Genomic DNA, 18,913 nt, shown 5'->3' with positions numbered 1-18,913 from the left:
CTCCCCGGCTTCTGAAGCACTTCTGGAGGGGGAAGGAAGTTCCGCTCATGACGCCTAGGAAATGTAAGCTTCCCCCTTCCCGTAGCAAGTGACCTCTTTAATCATGGTGGACAACTGAAACATTTCTGCCTTTTTGTCCAGAATCCACCATATTTCACCCTCTCGCCTTCAAGCTGTGCCTGTCTCTGCTGCTCCAAATAGGCACCTGATGCTCTCCGGTCATTTCCACTTGGAAAGTATAAATGTAAAATGCTAATTATCTTGCCCCAAAGTTTATCTGGCTGCTTGCTTTCCTTCCCTCTGGCCGCTGAATCTATTACCACCTCCCAGCATATCTAATCCTGTATTTTGGCATAGACGAGGCAACAGTGAATGGAACGGATGTACTAGCGTGGCCTGGGGTATGAGAGAGATGTAGTATACCTGAGAGCAAGACCCATTGACCTCAGCAGGACTTATTTCGGAGTAGATATTGACCCCATTTGCACAATATAGTCGTGCTTTAGAAGCTGAATGGAATCCGTTCTGGGAGTCTGTTTGACTTCCAAAACATTCAGAAACCAAAGTGTGGCTTCTGATTGGCTGCAGGAAGCTCCTGCAGCCAATTGGAAGCTGCGGAAGCCACATCGGACTTCGGCTTCCAAAGAACGTTCGCAAACCAGAACACTCACTTCCAGGTTTGTGGCGTTCAGGAGCCAAAATGTTTGAGGACTAAGCTGTCCGACTTCCAGGGTAGGACTGTATATTTAATGCAGGATCATACAGACATGGCTACCCCCTAAGAATCCTGGGAACTATGGTTTGTTCAGAGTGCCAAGAGCACTTAGGATACCTCGAGCTTGTTTGGAGGTTCTAGCAGGGGGGCGCAGCTATCGTATACCCTTGACTGAAGAACGGTACACTCCTATCTGGGATGGTCATCCTCTTCCACCAAGCATGCAGCTTCAGGAGGGATGCACATGTGGAGCAGTGAAGGAGGAAGGGGACACCCGCCTAGCCAGGCAGATCAGCCGAATCAACCCTGGTGATCAATGGGGTGACCGATGTTGCAGCCAGATCGCCCTCACACCCTCACATGGAAATCGAATTGCTGGACACTAAAAGTAAGAATCTTTCTAAGATGTACAATTTATTGGAGTGCCATACGAAGGATGAACAAGTTAAATCTGTTATGATCGATTGGGCAAAAGATGGGCATAATATTATGTTTGAAGATTGGGAGAGGTTGTGGGGAAAGAGAATTAAATTTACTGTATCATATTTAATTAAATAATTTTAATAATTAAATCATTAATTAAACCTTGAGGGGAAAATATGGTGAAAATGATGTACAGATGGTATTTAACACCTGTAAAGCTAGCAAAAATAAATCGTACATCTGATAATAAATGCTGGAAATGTAAAGAAAAAGAAGGGACCTTTTACCATATGTGGTGGACGTGCTCCAAAGTAAAAGACTTCTGGGAGAAAAATTGTAATGAGATGAAAAAAGTGTTGAAAGACACTTTTATTAAGAAACCAGAAGCCTTTTTACTGGGAATCGTGGGGAAGGAAATCCCCCAAAAGGATATTACATTCTTTCTGTATGCCACAACGTCTGCAAGGCTACTACTTGCTAAGAACTGGAAGATTCAAGGGTTACCAACAATAGGTGAATGGCAAATGAAGATGATGGAACTTGCCGAACTGACTGGGAGACTCTGTGATCAGGGAGAAGAGATGGTGGAGAAAGATTGGGAAAAAATTAAATTGTATCTGAAAAAATATAGTAACGTTTAGGAATGTCAATAGAAGTAGCTATAGGCTTTTTGGAATTTATCTAGGATATAAGTTAAATTTTAAGTTGCTTTATGGAATTATGATATGAGGTAATAGTTTAAAGAAGATTAGATTAGTGAAATCAGATGGAGGGGATCGGAGGAAGTCACCTATGGATGTAAAGGGTATGTTATGATGTATTAAGATGTTTTTGTTTTTGTTTTGTTTGTTTTTTCTATGTCTTTTTATTAAATGAATAAAAATTATTATTATTATTATTATTATTATTATTATTATTATTAAAAAAGAGAGCACTTAGGAGACCTTTGTTCCCTTCACAGAGCTAAGTTATTTTGCTGCCTGAGGTGGGGCAGCTAATGGTCCCTGATCCATCCAGTCAGGATTACTCAAGGTTAGCCACAGGGCCGGCCCTATGGCCAGGCTGGGTGGCGCAGGGTGCCAGGGCGCCCGCCCGTCTGCCGCGGAGCTGCGCCCCCCGGCATGCAGCTCCGGCCGCCCGCTGCGCTGGGAAACGGGATGGGGTGGGGCGGGGGCGCCGGAGGGATAAGTCACACCACGGCGCCAGGGCGCCAAATATACTTAAGACGGCCCTGGTTAGCCAAGGTTATTTGGGCCTTTGGGGCAGAACACCACACAACCATTTTTGTCCCTGGATGTATATACAAACATGTTTATGAGGAGAAATTCAAACTAAAATGCTAGTGAATTTTCAAGGGGATGATAGATAGATAGATAGATAGATAGATAGAGAGAGAGAGAGAGAGAGAGAGATAGACAGATGATAGATAGATAAATAGATAGATAGATAGATAGATATGCAAATTGATGCATATATATGGATGTGGAGAACCAAAGAGAAACTAAAAGAACCAAAATTGGCAGATCATTCCATCCCAAATACAAACATATGTATGTAAGGAGAAATTTGCAATGCTGGTGAACATTTGTGAGGACTTAAAACCAAAAAAGCCCACAAATTGCTGTGGAAATAGCGAAAACACCACACAAGGATGTTTGCAAAGACTCATATATTAATGGAAATGTGTATATGGAAGAGATTTTCACTAAAAATGCTGATGAATTCTCACCTATAAAATATAAATAAATCACAAACCAATATGGAAATATGAAAAACTGGTGACTGGGGGGGGGGGAATAGAAACTGAGAGAATTGAAATGGACGTATATATTTTACGAGAAATTGGCACTAAAATTCTGGTGAACTTTCAAGAGGATGTTAACAAAAATTAATCTGTGCGCTGATGTGGAAATATGGAGAACTTCCGAACTGAAAAGTAAGAAATTGGGAGAAGCTTAAACTGGCAGATTTGTCCACCTGTAGTGAGAAACGTAATTTATGAATACATTTTAAAGAGCTGTCCACGCGAAACAATAATTATTTATTGGGCACAACAAGAGGATTGGAAGCTTTCCTGCTTAGTTGCTACTTGTTAATTCTGCAGAGCTTGGGGAGAAAAAACTCTGAGGGCGGATTGTGCCCATGCATGCCAATTAACTGGGATTGCAAACGTACAAGATTTACCAAATGGGGCTTTGTTCATAAAATAGTTATGTCCTCTGTCCAATAAAATAAAATAAAATAAGATACAATGCCCTCCCTTTCCCTCCCTCCCTCCCCTAAGCTCATGCATTTCTTTCAAACATGAAATAACTTTTGAAAGAGAGATGGCTGTGGTGAAAATCAATATCTTTCCTCTAGCTGGGCATACTTCAGAGGAAAGTCTCTGCCCTCTGCTTGCATCTTAAAATTCTCGGTTTCGTTCCCTGTGGTGGCTATCATAACTATACAGCTCCTTCTTACAGTATAGATTGACTTTGCAAATTATGGTGGTTCTCTGGTACCTGGATCAGTATGCTGGACTGAGGCTCTTTGTGTGGCAGCGGGAAGAGTCTGACATGTTATCAGAAGCTTTGCTACTCATGCTCCTTGTACGGTTTCCGGTTGTGTCTCTGGATAGAAAATCAATGGCTACGTATGAAGCATCGGTGGTTATCCATTGCAGAAGTAGGGAGACGGTTCCCGTACTCATGAAAAGGCCCTTGGATTTCTCATGTTTATCTGAGATGTTGAAGTACAAGAGCCCAGCAGAAGAATAAGGCCTCCTGTTCCCAGGATCTGTTGGGGAACCCATGACGGTTTAAAGTGGTATGATACTGCTTTAAATGTGCAGTGCAGATGGGGCCTATAAAGAGTTGTGATGCCTGGCAGCCTTGGAGGAAGAAGGGGCACACTGACAAGCATGAAATGAAATTTCGGCCGAAGAAGCCAACCAAACAGCTTTTTCCCCCCTACAACTATCTCACATGGGTGCGATGCAGGTGGCGCTGTGCATAGCTGCCAAGTCTCCCGTATTCCCCGGGAAACCCCCGTTTTTCCAGCCGTTCCCAGCTGGAAAAACGGATTTTTTTTGTTTTTCCCCAGTTTACTTACCGGCTTTGGGAGGCTCCTTCTGCGCATGTCTGGAGTCTCTGGACATGTGCAGAAGCGATTTCTGGTGCAGCGGCCATTTTGGAACTGGGCGGAGCATGCTCAGAAGCGACTTTCAATGCTGCTCTGCCCAGTTCCAAAATAGCCGCAGTGCGACTTACAGTGCGGTGGCCATTTTGGAACTGGGCAGAGCAGCATCGAAAGTCGCTTCTGAGCATGCTCCGCCCAGTTCCAAAATGGCGGCAGCGCTACTTCCGGTCTGCCGATCCCTTATTTTTCTGGCAGGAACTTGGCAGGTATGGCGCTGTGGGTTAAACCACAGAGCCTAGGGCTTGCTGATCAGAAGGTCGGCAATTCGAATCCCTGCGACGGGGTGAGCTCCCGTTGCTTAGTCCCAGCTCCTGCCAACCTAGCGGTTCGAAAGCACCTCAAAGTGCAAGTAGATAAATAGGTACTGCTCCGGCGGGAAGGTAAACGGCAGTTCCGTGTGCTGCTCTGGTTCACCAGAAGCGGCTTTGTCATGCTGGCCACATGACCTGGAAGCGGTATGCCGGCTCCCTCGGCCAATAACGCAAGATGAGCGCCGCAACCCCAGAGTCAGTCACGACTGGACCTAATGGTCAGGGGTCCCTTTACCTTTACCTATCTCACATGGGGTGGGTGGGTGAGTTTCTGTTCTAAGTCGTTATTCTAGTTGTCTCACCTCAAAAAGGATATTGAAAGAATACAATTTCCTGATTTAATTGTATGCACCTAGGTAGCATTCAGAACTTCGAACCCGGCATGTAGCTGGCAGCAGCCATTATGACGGGAAGGGATGTAGGGACACCAGATGCCCAACTGGGATTCCAAGCTCCTCCCACCATCAACTGTCATCAATAGATGGAGGGCCAATCCCTTGGCACTTTAGTACCTCCTTGCCCTTAAACTGTTTCCATCCCAACTGGTCATTAGATCTTGTAACTAAGAACTCGAGTTTGCTTATTTCCTCCTTCCTCTCAATCCACGTTTCTTTTACGTTGTGTGTTTTTAAATGGTCAACCTTAGAGCAGTGACTTTGTTTGTGTTCATCTGTAGTGCACTTCTCTGAGAGCCTCCCCGCCCCCCTGCCACCCCAAAGAGCAGGCTAAATGAATACAGTCGTACTTTGGGTCCTGAACGCCTTGGTACTCAGACATTTTGGCTCCCGAACTCTGCAAAACCGGAAGTGAGTGTTCCAGTTTGTGAACGTTCTTTGGAACCCTGAATGTCCGACAGGGCTTCTGTGGCTTCCGATTGGCTGCAGGAAGCTTCCTGCAGCCAATCAGAAGCTGTGCTTTGGTTTTTGAACGTTTTGGGAGTCAAAAGGACTTCCGGAATGGATTCCGTTCGACTTCCACAGCTGTAAATCACAATGACAAAAGATCTCTGGTTGTACCAAAGCATTCTGGAGCAAAGAAACTGGTTAGTCTCCGTTGGGAAATATAAATGCCCACAGTTATTTGCATTTGTACCAAGCAATGATCCAAACATGCTGCTCCAGTGCTAGTCTCTTATTGGCACTAATCAGGGCAATTCACACATAGCAGAAGCATGTTCAGATATACTCTGAACATGCTCAGGGGCACTTTTCAATGTCGCTGCCCCTGTGCTCCAAGACAAGGTCATTGCACTAAAAAAAAATAGGTTCCAGAACTGATCTAGGAAGCCCCGCATCGAAGGGCTACAAGAACCCATTCATAACCTGGGACTCTGATTTAACGTAAGACGACACACAGATTAAGCCCCTTTAACAGCTAGTAAAGAGGCACACTCACTTAAGGTATTCTAGGTGTATAACCAGTTCAGTCTTGCAGATGCTAAATGTGCTTCCCCGCCAGATACACACACATCACACGGCATGCAGGTGGCAGTCAGATCCTATCACTGTTGTGAAAACACCGCATTAGGAAGACTCGGTGTGACAGTGGAATGGAAGGCGGCCAGGGAATGCCTTACCTGCTTGCTGGCTTCTGCAGCTCTTTCACGCTCTCTTCACATGCTCACAGAAGTCCTGGGCTTTGCGTTTGCTCCGGGCCTCTGAGCGTCAAAGTGCATCAGCTCTCTCGCGGAGGCAGCCGGCATCGGGATGACATGTGAAACTAGCCAGTTCCACAACACTTTACACTTCACATATTCCTGTGATATCGAGCCCCGCATTGAGAGGGGAGGAGGAGGAGGAGGGCGAATAAATCAAACCCTGACAAACCAGTCCTGATCCTTAAGCCCTTCCCCGGGGGAATTAACCTGGCAATGCCACAGACATTTAACAGCAAATGTTTAACACTGCACTGGTGTTGCTGCAGCAGAGGGTCTCTGCCAGATCAGGGCCATGGATATAAGTCAATGGTTTGGGAGCATCTCTCCATGCTCATCTCACAGACAGGCATAATTGCATCTGCACATCATTGGGGACATGGCAGCTCATCATAAGAACACAAGAATTGTCCTTCCGGGTCAGGCCAGAGGCCTATTCAGTCGAGTGTTCTGTACCCTAAACGGCCAGCCACACACCCCTGTTTCTCCGAAAATAAGACATACCCATAAAATAAGCCGTAGCAGGATTTCTAAGCATTTGCGGAATATAAGCCATACCCCAAAAATAAGACATAGTGATAGGCGCAGTTCTGGAGGCCGCCAAGGATGAGGCGAGGCTGGACGCGTTATTAAAAATAAGACATCCCCTGAAAATAAGGCACCATGTGGTTTTTTGAGGAAAAATAAATATAAGACTGTGTCTTATTTTCAGAGAAACACAATTTACAGGTAGCCCAGAAGCAGGGCATTAGACAATAAGGGTTTTCTCCTGTCATTGACTCCCCCCCCCCATTTTTTTGGTTTTTCAGATTGAAATGTTACAGTCATATATCCAACATACAACATAAAAGCAAGATTCCAAGGATGCTCTTGGGCTTCCCTTCTTCCCCTTGTGGGTCCTACTGTTAACCATTTCCTCCTGCATCTTTTATAATAATCCAAACCTTTTATCTATCCATTGAATCCCAAATTCACCATTAAACTACAAGTGATATTCCAGTCCTACTAATGATTTTAACTGTTTACAATGGTCTTTGAGATAGGTTATAAAAAATTTCCCCATTCCTTATTAAAAATTTTGGTCTTCCTGATTTCCGATTCTTCTGGTCATTTTAGCCATTTCGGTAATAATCCATCAACTTGATCTGCCATTCTTCTCTGGTCGGGACTTCATCTCCTTTCCATCTCTGCTGTCATTCTCTGCTGTCAGCTTCAGGTCCTTTTCTTAACAACGTCCCAGGGACCAGATGCAAAAGTGTGTGGAGTGGAAAAGGTATTTTATTTAATTTTATTGCACCGCAGTGTAGTTTGTAGATATACCCTTCTCTAACTTCCATCCCGGGAAGCCAGAGGCATGATCGGAGTTCAAGGACACAGTCCAGCCAGGCAAGAACACTCAAGGAGAGTGCAAGGCACAGCTGTAGGGGGTGTATCTGGTGAAGGGTGTGTGGCCTGATTAAAACCCTGAGGGCTACACAAGGCTACCTTCATATGGCTCAGGGGTCGCATTACTCCATACCTGCCAACATTTTTCCAATGGAAATAGAGACGTCCTAAGAAAAAGCGGGACATTCCTGGATCAAATCAGAAACCGGGATGGCTTCTCTAAATCGGGGACATCCCTGGAAAATAGGAACACTTGGAGAGTCTGCAATGGATCTACTCTGAGTAGGACTAACATTGCATACAAACCAGAATTAGGAGTCCCTGACATGCATTGTAGAAAGCAGCAAAAGCAGTGTTGGTTAGAAGCGTATTTGCTTTTATATAATCTAAGCGGGGGGGGGGGGGGAGATGGCTTTTATCCCAGTGGCGCTTTGCGAATCCCTTGGATGCATTGTCGCTCCTGTCTGCCTACAGATTCTCTCTCCTTCTCTCTCTCTCTCTCTCTCTCTCTCTCTCTCTCTCTCTCTCTCAGAATCAATGACTGATGAACAAAAGTATCCTAGGACTTCATCAAGGGCTTGAATTGTTTTTCAGGACAAGCTGAGCGGAACAAAGGCATATTTAGGCAACAAAGAACCTGCAAAACAGCAAAAAGGAGAAAGATGTAAAAGAATAACCGTGCACAGCTGCCTGCCCCCGCGTCAGCTGAAGGAGATCATTCTTTCGATCTTTTTCTACAATAGCACCTGACATGAGGTCTGTTCTCGTGTGCAGCAGAATTAAGTGGTGTAAGGCTTTTCCTGGGTGATGCCATCACCATCACCATATTCTTATTTGCATGGTGCCTTTCCATAGCGAGAACCATGCTCAAGGCGGCTTACGACATGAAAAGATTTGCGTAAATTCAAACATAACAAAAGTAGCGCTAATCAAACAAAACACATCAAAATGTGCACAACGAAACAGAACAATTTCCACATAAATCATAATAAGATACAAAAATAAAATCAATAACAGTAACAACCCCCCCAAAAAAACAACAACATCAACCCCTAAACAATACCCCAGCCCAAGGGGCTGTTCGGCAGCAATAAATGAAATAAGATAAAATACAAAACTCAGTAAAGTCAAAGCAATTAAACAAATGGTGCTGTGGGTTAAACCGCAGAGCCTAGGGCTTGCCGATCAGAAGGTCGGAGGTTCGAATCCCCGCGACGGGGTGAGCTCCCGTTGTTCAGTCCCCACTCCTGCCAACCTAGCAGTTCGAAAGCACGTCAAAGTGCAAGTAGATAAATAGGTACCGCTACAGCAGGAAGGTAAACGGCGTTTCCGTGTGCTGCTCTGGTTCGCCAGAAGCGGCTTTGTCATGCTGGCCACATGACCTGGAAGCTGTACGCCAGCTCCCTCAGATAATAACGTGAGATGAGCGCCGCAACCCCAGAGTCGGTCACAACTAGATCTAATGGTCAGGGGTCGCTTTACCTTTACCTTTTACTTCTACAATTTTAGAATTATTATTCCATACAATGATGGGGTCGTACTTCAGGGAAGGCATTATTAAACAGAAAAATGCCTTCAATAGATGTGTCAGGGTCCAAATGCTAGGCATTTGCATAATTTCCTTTGGTGACTGATTCCAGACGGCTGAGGCTGCAACGCTAAAGTCCTGATATTTAATGCAGGATTAGTGCATCTCTTAGCACTGGTCCATCAGAGAAGCACAGTTGGCATGCAGGTGAGGTGGTCCCTTAGCTCTCTTAATCCAAAGGTGTTAATGAGATGTTACTTTTCTACCTGTAAGTAGAACAAGTTGTTTGTTTGTTTGTTGTTTTCCTAGGAACTGCAAAGGCAGCAACACTAGGGTTGCCATATTTCAAAAAGTAAAAACCAGGACACCTTTTTTCTTCTTTTTTTAAAGGAAAATCCCAGAGCAAAAAAACTTTTTTGATTGGCTTGCCTAAGATTCAGGACAAAACACCACCTTTCAGAAATTCCTCCCAAACATCATTTCCACCTCATAACGTCTGGGAAAATTCGGTCATATGGCAGCCCCAAGCAACACTGCACCCTCTGCCCTTGCTACTTCCTAGATATCTGTAGTGAGAGGTTTGCAGATATACCGCCCCCCCAAAAAAAAGCACAATGAGGGCTGAGCACACTCAATAGTCAATGAATGCTGAAGTGAAAACTTGAAAACTGGGAGACACACACAAAAGCATATGGAACTTGTGGCCCTCCAGATATTGCTGAACTACAACTCCCATCATCGCTGGTCATTGGCCATGCTTCCTGGGGCTGAAGGGAGATGTAGTTCAGCAACATCTAGTGGGCCAAAGGGTCCCCCCCCCCAAAAAAAACTGATCTAGAGGAGGGAAGGGCTGGGAAGGAGCACTTCTGCTAGGATGAAAGGAAGCTACACTGCAACATTTTTTTGCTGCAGATTCCACCTGTCAGTTCTATTCCATATACCTAGTAGTAGCAACTACAGAGGGACCGAGGTGGCACTGTGGGTTAAACCACAGAGTCTAGGGCTTGCTGATCAGAAGGTCGGCAGTTCGAATCCCTGCAACGGTGTGAGCTCCCGTTGCTCGGTCCCAGCTCCTGCCAACCTAGCAGTTCGAAAGCACGTCAAAAGTGCAAGTAGATAAATAGGGACCGCTCCGGCGGGAAGGTAAATGGCGTTTCCGTGCGCTGCTCTGGTTCGCCAGAAGCAGCTTAGTCATGCTGGCCACATGACCCGGAAGCTGTCTGCGGACAAACGCCGGCTCCCTCGGCCAATAGAGCGAGATGAGCGCTGCAACCCGAGAGTCGGACACGACTGGACCTGATGGTCAGGGGCCCCTTTTAGCAACTACAGGGCAAAGGCTGGCATGCTGATCAGGCCTGGAAGCAAAATGTAGGGAATGAATGTGGGCCTGTGAATAACCTGATGAATAACTAGCTCAGCTGTAATCTGGAAATGGAATACTAGACAGTAGCAATACTAGACACCGAGAAGAAGGAATACCTTTGCCAGAATTTGATGCAAAAAGGAAAAGCTGCTCATTTTGCTAATTTTTCATCCATTTTCCAGGCCACAGGATAGGTGCCTCCTGCTGGTCTTTTCATAATACAGATTTGCTCTGGCTTCTGAAGATTGCCATAAGGTAATCACTTTCATACTGTGTTCCAGAGAACTCTGGGGTACCTGGATACTTTTCAGGGATGCTTAGGCAAGCAGCCTGCATCTTCGACTATCTTTGCTAAAATGTTTAACTGCAATCGACTGGGGATAGTTTAGGCTAAGCACTTAGCACACGTAGATCAACTGTGAGGCCCAGTAATAGACCTAGCCAGTGTCCCACATACACTGAATTGGCACACTAGATTATTTCCTAGGATGCTCTTTGATTTTATTTAATGAAATATTTGTGTGCCACCTTTTCAACATCCCGGCTGAGCTTCTATGCAGCTCAGAGCAACGACAAACCATTTAACAAATAAAAACAGCACGTCCTAATCCAAAAGAGATATACAACGAAAATACAATAAATGCAACAAATTAATCTAAGCAATATAAATAAGCAAAATCACAACATACAAAATCCATTGCGCTCGACGGATGTTAGGAATGCCAGCCAACCTGGTGGTAAGAAACAGAGGGTGGATGAGAGCCTCTCATCCACCAAACACCCTCCCAAAGACAAGCCCACATTTCATTGGCTGACAGGATGGTACCAAATGCATCAGCCTATGTTTGTAACCATAGTAATTTGATATGTATGAGAGACAGGTGCTCCTGAGTCGCATGGGGACAATGCTGTCTCTGGCACACAGCAATGTAGCAGACGACCTCTGTAACAGGTTCACATTATTTGTTAGACTTGTATCTTGCTCTTCTTTGGGAAATTAATAGCCGTTCCCGAAGGTCTCCCATCCAAGACCTCATCAAGGTCTTCAACAATAAGAGCAGTAGCTCAATGGTAGAGTATCTGCTTTGCATACAGAAGATCCCATATTCTACCCTAGGTATCTCCCAATAGGGTTGGGAAGGGCTATGGCAGACATCCCCAAACTCCGGCCCTCCAGATGTTTTGGCCTACAACTCCCATGATCCCTAGCTAGCAGGACCAGTGGTCAGGGCAGATGGGAATTGTAGTCCAAAACATCTGGAGAGCCAAAGTTTGGGGATGCCTGGGCTATGGCCTGACACCCTGAATAACTGCTGCCAGTCAGCACACCAGTGTTCTTGCACCTTGTAGTCTGACAACATCTGGGAACCCAAGGTAGAAGAACGTTGTAGACAATATGGTTCGATGGACAATGCAAGGGTGCAAAGAGAGATCCACTAAGGGCTATTAGAATCTATCAGAAAAAAACCTTCCCAAATCAACAAGGAAAACGTGAGAAGGAGAAGAGCAGCATATAAGAAAATTCTTAAGAACAAAAAGGCAAGCTTTGTGAGAAGCCAATGGCAAGAACTAGGGCTGGCAGTGGCTGAGCAAAGAGAGGACAAGTTTTGGCTTTTGGTGTCTCGGGACATGAAAGAATCAAGATCAACACTAGACGCCACCATACTGGCACTGTCAGGAGTATGGGCAGGAGTCAGGCTCTGGGGCCTGTAGTGCTTTGCAGGACTGGGGCCTGCCTCAGCTTGTGCTGGAGAAGCAGGGAGTGGCCACTCAGGTGAGGCCTCAGCTTGTGCTGGAGAGGCAAGGAGTGACCACTCAGGTGAGACCACTTGATACCTCACTGTACCTGGTGGCAGGAGCTGGGAGGGATAAAAGCTCAGCATTTCCCTTCAGCTCTTTGCCACAGCAACGCTATCCCTGCCTGGTTGCATCTGGCCTCTTACTCCTTGCTCCTTGGACCCTTGCCTTGCCGACGCCTTGATCCTTGGACCCTCGCCTTTGCCGATGCCTTGATCCTCGACCCTTGGACCTTTGCCTTGCCGACGCCTTACTCCTTGACTCCCAGACCTTCGCCTCTGCCTTGCTCCTTGACCCTGCGACTACCTGCTGCTGGATCCTCAACCCTGCACCTGTTCCTGCTTCTACACCACCATCTTGCCTCTGGTCCTGACGTCCTCAGCCAGGGCTTCAACCGCCCGCCGACCGGACCGTGACAGGCACAACACTGGGTGGATTACTACGCTGATCTCTTTGGAGAACAGACAGGGCAATCATTTGATGCCAAGGTGACCATCGATCAGTCAAATCTTCCAGACAAGCGGTGACTCCTGCAGAGATAAAATCTCTGATAGAGAGTTTGTAGACAATACTGAATTAGATAGACCAATCCTTTGCTGATACAATAAGTCTACCACGTCAGCATCCCTGATCACGTCAAATCCACTAATGAAGGAAAGTCTGCTATTGTCCAATGCATGTTGTTCACTGTTGAGCAACTCGTACTATCAAGACATTTTTCTTAAGGTTTCATTGAAATCTCCTGTCATGTAATTTCAACCCACTGATTTCACTCCTACCCTAGAGAAACAGAAAATGAACTTGTCACAGCTAGGGATTCTTGTTCTGCTCCATCTTTGTTGCACGCAGCACTGTTTCTATTCCACTGCATTTCAGCTTCCAACAAAAATCAGATTATTTGTTTTGCTGTCCACTGAGGAAGAATTTTGCATAATTCATTATGTTATTACATTATTGCACACCATTAATTTAAACGCAAGGGAAACCCAGTGCAAATGGAGCACAGGGGGGACCTGTTCTTCAAAGCTGGTCACGCGTAGGGTGGTAGGAAGGAAGTGCTGTCCAATCTGACTATATTTGCTGCATGCAACACTGTTTCTATTCTGCTGCAGTTCAGTTTCTGGCAAAAACTATATGCCTTTGTCCTAAAATTCATTGTCCACTGATTATTATTATTATTATTATTCCACACCACTCATTTCAATGCAAAGGAAACACAATGCAAATAGTGGGGAGCAGGCGGGCGAGAAATGACTTTAATTCTGCATCATTTATGGGCTGCTTGACCGATTTCCATTCTGGAAATGCAGATGAAGTAGCAAATACTGGCAATTTCTGTTCCTGTTTCAATCAGAATTCTCCAACATCCCTGGTGCTAGAGAGCCAGTGTGGTGTAGTGGTTAAGAGCGGTAGACTCGTAATCTGGGGAACCGGGTTCGCGTCTCCGCTCCTCCGCATGCAGCTGCTGGGTGACCTTGGGCTAGTCACACTTCTTTGAAGTCTCTCAGCCCCACCCACCTCACAGGGTGCCTGCTGTGGGGGAAGAGGGGAAAGGAGAATGTTAGCCGCTTTGAGACTCCTTCGGGTAGTGATAAAGCGGGATATCAAATTCAAACTCTTCTTCTTCTAGCCCTTGAAACGATGTAAGATGGCTACCATATCACCTCTTAACTGTCTCTACTCTTGTCTCCAGGCCTTCAACCGTTCTTCATCTGGACCAGGTCCCCAGGCACCATCTTTTCCGCTCTGCTATGTGGCAGCCCCAATTAGAAGTCTCGGGGATGGGGTGGGTAATTTATATGCACAAGCACATTCATGGCAATGCAACTGCATTATGCAAACATCCAGACTGACTTTTAAAATAAGGGTTAACAACGTCCACGACTGCCCCGCTTGGGTGTCTTAAATCCATTCCTTCCATCTGACCTGCAAGAACACACATCTGCTGAGCGTTAGCCTTCCCCTGCCTTTTGACAGTGGCACACACTTCAAGTCCTCATCATTTTGATTAAAGCCTTGGTTTTGTTAGGATGTCATGTACAGTATATCAAAGGAGATCAGTAACCAGTCAGAAAGTCAGATGACAAAGAAAACAATCAGAGCATGCACAGTTAAGCAGACTTCCACAAAGAGACAGGCCTAATGTAATGAGATATAATTTGGAAAAGTATCCGTGAGCGAGGCTCAGCGCTTGAACCATGCAGACGACATCTTAAGGTTTAGACTCAATTACTGTCCGGTGAACCGGTTACTGATTACAAGAGGGCAGATCGTCTTAGGCAGTGTCCTAATCAAAGTACAAATTGGTGATCACAGGTAATCGACCAATATAACTTTCAGGCTGGAAAAGCTTTGGAATGGTAAGATGTGAATTTGTTTCAGAACATTTGGCAATAATTTATCCACGATGCATTGAGATTTAGCCAGCTGTTCCCTAATAGGTCCCGATTAGGAAATTGTGTTTTATTTCCTTTAATCAATGTATACTAAAGAACATTCCTTTCTGACTTGCACAATTATCCAAAATGTTAATTTCCCTCTCATTTTGTAAAAGATCCACCATATTGAAGTAAAACAAGTCATTACCTAAACTCTACCCAACCTGCTTGGGTTCATCCCCTCCCTCCCCCTTTTCTTAACTCATTATATTTTTAGAGTTTTTTTCTAATTTGGATGAGGGGATGCGCCATGTTAAACACTGCAATGCCTCTAACGGCAGGAACCCAGGAAAGTTGAGTTTTCAGACCTACAATTCCCTGGCTCCCTAACAAACCACAGTTCCCATGCTCTTTTGGGGAAAGTTGTGTGCTCCAAATTTTTGGTGGGGATCGGGCTAAAAATGAAGAAAGGATGTAGGAAAGAGCCTTAACATTAGTTTTTTTTGTTTCTTTTTATGGCTTTAGTTAGGATCACACCTGAAGAAGGAGTAAGTAGTTAACCCAGCTGGGCAAATTCAAGACCCATGCCAAGGTTCAGAGTGGACTTCTTCTGGCTGCTGTGCTAAACTCATCGAGAAGGAGCTTCTTAATGCACGCTTTCCGGATTACTGGAAAGGAAAGTGATGCTTGGTTGATACATTTCCCAGGCTTCCTTTCAGCATCATGTGTGTTTGTTTCCATTTGAGGGCAGCTCTGAGAGGGGGGGGGAGGGAGAGGGAGAGAGAGAGAGAGTGTCGTCCTTTCTGCTGTGGCAACGAGTCAACGCAGAAGAGGATGTAGTAATTTAAAGACTTCTTCATGGAAAATCACTCCCAAGATGAGTCCTGCAGAGGCTCATTGAGGGACAACTTAGGTCTCTGCTGCAGCTAAGTGAGATGTTAACATTGATGTGGTTTTCCTTCCTGCTTGGACTGGTGCTCTGCTCCCATTTTGGAGCTGTAAGCTTCATCTTGCACATTTGATCTCTGCTGGGCACTGTGCCATGTGGGCATTAGCTGGTTTTTTTGAAAATAAGAAGTGTTCAGCTGGATCAGGCCAATGACCCTTCTAGTCCAGCATCCTGATCCCCCTAGGAACACCAAAATAGAAGTCCAATTTTGTTGTCTTGCTCTTAATCCCCATGCTACAGGAATATAATTTAAAAATACACAGACATCTCCAGATATCAAGGATTTTGCTAATGCAAAGTCGATGCTGACAACTTTGGACCAAAAATCATTTATCACTGGAGAAGCCCACATCATATGCCTCAGTGAGGCATTCTCAGAAATGCTGAGAAGTGTATCACTTTTCATAACATCGCAGCGTGTTTGTTTTTAATTTTCATTACCGAAGTTGAGGACTATAGGGCAGGCATCCCCAAACTTCGGCCTCCCAGATGTTTTGGACTACAATTCCCATCATCCCTGACCACTGGTCCTGTTAGCTAGGGATCATGGGAGTTGTAGGCCAAAACATCTGGAGGGCCGCAGTTTGGGGATGCCTGCTATAGGGCAAACAGCAGGATATCAGTGGGGCATTGATAACAGAACGCCAGAAAGTTAAACATTCATTTGTGAAGAAGTGCTACATTATTTCATAAGCTCTACCTTACCGCCACCTTAAAAAAAGAAAAGGGAAAGGTTAATTGCCTAAAGAAATTTGTGGAAATTATTATCCATCTGCATGATTGGGTAAAACATCTCCCTGGGTGACACATTATTGGAGTCGGAGAATGATGTGCTTTTATGCTTCCTCTCTCAGCCCTTGTCTTGGCTGGAATGATCAATGGCTAAGGATGTCACTAGAAATACGATATCAAGAGTCCTTAATTACATTTTCAACTTCAGGCAAGTTTTTAAATGCTGAACAGATGGGAATACCAAAGAAGACTTGAGAATCCCAAGTTCTAGATAAGTTTCCCACTTCTTCAGAGCAGCAGGTTTTTTTAAAGAAAATGTGCTCTGGGAAACACAAGAGTTCTTTGGTAACCTTTTGGGGTTCTTCATTGGGAGTGTGGTTCATCTTGTCACTGCATGTGTACCCTGCAGGGTTCAACCAAAATGCTCAGTGGCACTACCACCCATTTCCCAGCCATGAGCATCGGCTGAAGTCTACATTATAAGTAAAATAATGAACTGAGAAAACTGCTCGTCTACCTTATATGAGGAATACCTAGGGTTCCTTTAAACAACTTGTTTACTGAGCATTCCTCCTGTTTTGCTTGCACAAAGCTTACACAGAGATCAGATTTTATCTAGTTTTTATTGATCATTTGTTTATTGTATTATTTATTTACTTTATTTATTAAATGCATGGCCTGCCTTTCCTCCCAAAGGAGCCAAGGGCAGTAAACAACGTAAAAACAAAACAAAACAAAAACATCTTACAGCCAATTCCAGTAACGATTCCCTGAGTTCTCCATGAAGAGGGAATAATTGTCAAATTTTAGAGCTGTAGCTGTAGGAAAGGAATATGGGCTTCCTGACAACTCTCAGCACCCTTCACAAACCACAGCTCCCAGAATCCTTTTAGGGGAAGCCATGACTTTTCGAGAGCTATCATAGTGCTTTAAATGTATGGCTGGGAATCTGACCTCCACTTCCTATGTCCCTATGATTCCAGAATGATAATTAAGGCTGTCATACTATACACACTTAACTGCAAGTAAATTACGATGTGCATCCTTAGGGCGTTTTTCAGAGTTGACATAGGATCATACAGGGAAGCACCTTAAAATGCATATATGTACGGTTCATAGCTGCCAAGTTTTCCCTTTTCTCACGAGGAAGCCTATTCAGCATAAGGGAAAATCCCTTTTAAAAAGGGATAACTTGGCAGCTATGGTACGGTTGCCATACATCTGGAATTTCCCAGACGTAGCCAGGATTCGGTCATTTGAATCACTGGAATATCCAGGAAAATCCGTATGTAGATTTTTTGCAAAATTGGAAGTGTAGATTGTGGCGAATCTCATTAAAAATAGCTCAATTAAAAAAAAAAAAAAGCTCAACAACTTTTGTGTCCAGATTTTCACTTTTTGAAATTAGCCAAAAGTTTGCTTACACCAGAAACTCAAATGGTTACATGCCGCAAAAGAAAAAAGGATTAGGAGAGAGGAAGAGGAAGGAAAATTCAGCCACTATTTCTTAGTTACAAGTCATTGTAATGATTACAGTGGTACCCATACCTGCCAAGTTCCTCTCTGAAAAATAAGGGACCGGATTGAAATTAGCATACCGGAAGTAGCACGGTGGCCATTTTGGAACTGGGCGGAGCATGCTCAGAAGTGACTTTTGATGCTGCTGTGCCCAGTTCCAAAATGGCTGCCGCACCAGAATAAACTGGGGGAAAACAAAAAAATCCGTTTTTTCGGCTGGGGACAGCTGGAAAAACGGGGGTTTCCCGGAGAAAATGGGAGAGTTGGCAGCTATGGTGGTACCTCTGGTTGTGGACGCGATCCATTCCGGGGTGCCGTTTGCACCCTGAGAAGTCCACAACCAGAGCGGGGCTTCTGTGCATGTACAAACCACGCAGAACGCTTCTGCACGTATGTGCACGGCGAAACCCGGAAGTAAACACTTCCGGGTTTGCCGCGTTCTTAACACGAAAAAACACAACGTGAAGTGTTCGCAAGAAGAAGAATGACTGTATCTGGAATTGGAAGATTTCAGTGGTCTTTCAGCAAAGCTGATGGAGCACATCCACATTTCCATCTCTCCTCCTCTCCTATAGTCTGAAGGAATAGCTGTTGGTAATGATGGTGAGGAAGGAGCCTGATGGAATGGGATGGGTAGACTAGTCAGATGGAAAGGGTGCTGTAGATATAGTTTTATGTGGTTATGTCCTGACATATTGATCATGACCTCTCCTTTCATAGGCTATAGATAATAGGGAAGTCGTGGCCCTCCAGATATTGTTGGACTCCACTTCCCACCAGCCACAGCAAGCATGTCCAGTGGTTAGGGATGACAAGAGTTGAAATCCAACAGCATATGGAGGGCGACAGATTCCACAGCCAGCTTCATGAGATGGATAAAACAAATGATGAGATGGTTGGACAGTGTTCTCGAAGCTACGAACATGAGTTTGACCAAACTGCGGGAGGCAGTGGAAGACAGGAGTGCCTGGCGTGCTCT

At 44.9% G+C, this 18,913-nt stretch overlaps 1 protein-coding gene and 1 pseudogene across 2 annotated transcripts in view; both read right to left on the bottom strand.

Moving 5' to 3' along the window:
* SH3GL3 (SH3 domain containing GRB2 like 3, endophilin A3) overlaps positions 1-6,365 on the bottom strand; it is a 55,567-nt gene extending 49,202 nt beyond the window's left edge. Inside the window, exon 1 of one of the 2 annotated variants that reach the window (XM_088657144.1) lies at positions 6,206-6,365. The gene's annotated coding sequence lies outside the window, so the exon portion shown is untranslated. The remainder of the gene's footprint in view (positions 1-6,205) is intronic. The other variant, XM_088657146.1, reaches the window with a different exon arrangement.
* Positions 1-18,913, bottom strand: part of LOC148683642 (uncharacterized) — an 86,777-nt pseudogene that overhangs the window by 13,323 nt on the left and 54,541 nt on the right.

Source organism: Zootoca vivipara, chromosome 13 (genome assembly GCF_965207765.1).
Source record: "Zootoca vivipara chromosome 13, rZooViv2.hap1.1, whole genome shotgun sequence".
NCBI classification, from domain to species: Eukaryota; Metazoa; Chordata; class Lepidosauria; order Squamata; family Lacertidae; genus Zootoca; species Zootoca vivipara.
This window is presented reverse-complemented; position numbering and strand designations above follow the sequence as displayed.